Source organism: Ascaphus truei, chromosome 21 (assembly GCF_040206685.1).
Source record: "Ascaphus truei isolate aAscTru1 chromosome 21, aAscTru1.hap1, whole genome shotgun sequence".
Classification (NCBI taxonomy): domain Eukaryota; kingdom Metazoa; phylum Chordata; class Amphibia; order Anura; family Ascaphidae; genus Ascaphus; species Ascaphus truei.
In genome coordinates this window covers 1,564,209-1,565,651 of record NC_134503.1, presented here as the reverse complement: position 1 = coordinate 1,565,651, position 1,443 = coordinate 1,564,209, and positions in this window count along the sequence as shown.

Here is a 1,443-nt window from a genome sequence, read left to right as displayed (position 1 = left end):
ATTGGAGATGTGTTGGGCGGTCCTTTCCCAGCGCTCGCTCATTAACCAATCGGCATGTTTGCCTGACTGACAACCACTGGAACCAATCACACTTCTATGTGAGAGAGCAACTACCTTTGACTGACTGACTCTACTGCCAATCACATGCCATTTATGGGCGGGTTCATTACCTGAATTGACAAGGTTCTGAACCAATCACCGGCTGCGGCCTTGACTATAGGCAATAACTGCCACTTGTAATATGGCGGCCTTCTCTCCTGCTAGGAGTGGCAGGGGGAGGACTGCATGGCTTCTAAGGCCTCGGGCATGGTCAGCGCCGTGCTGAGGCGCGCTGCTGCTCGGCAGTGAGCCCCTGCAGCCGTAATGAGAGCGGCTTTAGCAGGGGCTCGCGCACCGCTTGCGGAAGCGTGTATCTTAACAAATGTTAAGTTTCTGAGCTCGCCGGAGCGCAGGGTCGGTCACGTGAGCAGTTCGCCCAATGAGGGCGAACCAGCTCCGTGACTTCACAGAACGCCCCCCCCCCCCCCCGGACGGCGCGCGGTCTAAGGCCAGGGAAAGCCCCCCCTTTCTCTCAGCCTCCGCACGGCTGAAGTCTGTATGGGCCATAGACCGTGCGGAGGCGAACGTACGTACGCACGCGATCAGATTGCCTTAGGCAGTGATCGCGTCCATACGGCAGCGGGCAAATCAGTTCAAACTGATTTCTTGGCGCGACAGGCCGGTCACGTGAGCGGTTCACCCAATGAGGGTGAACCGGCTCAGTGACATCACGCCCACGGATGCGCGTTACCATGGGCGAAAGACGCACTCGCTTCAAGGGGGTGACGTCACGGCCGCGCACACCTCCGCACGGGCGAAAGCACCATGGCCCCAGCCTAATGTGAGCTCACCGCAGAGCTTTGGGTATTTGTGGGATTGCTTCAGGTTTATGGCATTTTCACCCAATAATAACACGTGGTGTCTGCACGTTTAACCCCTGCGCTGCCAGTACGTTAAATCTGTAACTTGGAAAGTGCTGCAGTCCAACCGGCCAGACTCGGTATTACAAAATGGCCACGTAATGGGAAAGTCTCCATTGCAGTCTGAGACGCTGATGTGACACTGCCCCCAAATCAGTAATAGTACCCCCCAGTCATCCCTCTGTCTCTCCCCCCCCCACTCATCTCTCTAGTCTCCCCTCACCCTCTCATCCCTCCCCCCCACCAATCCCTCTCACCCTTCCCTTGACATATAACACACAAAGAAGTGCCAGCGAAACGCCATTGAAGGCTATACGACACTGATGTGACACTGTCCCCCAATCAGTGACCGTAACCAACCCCCCCCCTCTCATCCCTCTCCCCCATTCCTCTCCCACCCCCTCATCCCTTTACATATAACACAGGAAGAAGGAAAAATAAAAAGCCAAGGCTTATTTTGAAATCCCCCCCATCCCCCACAAAA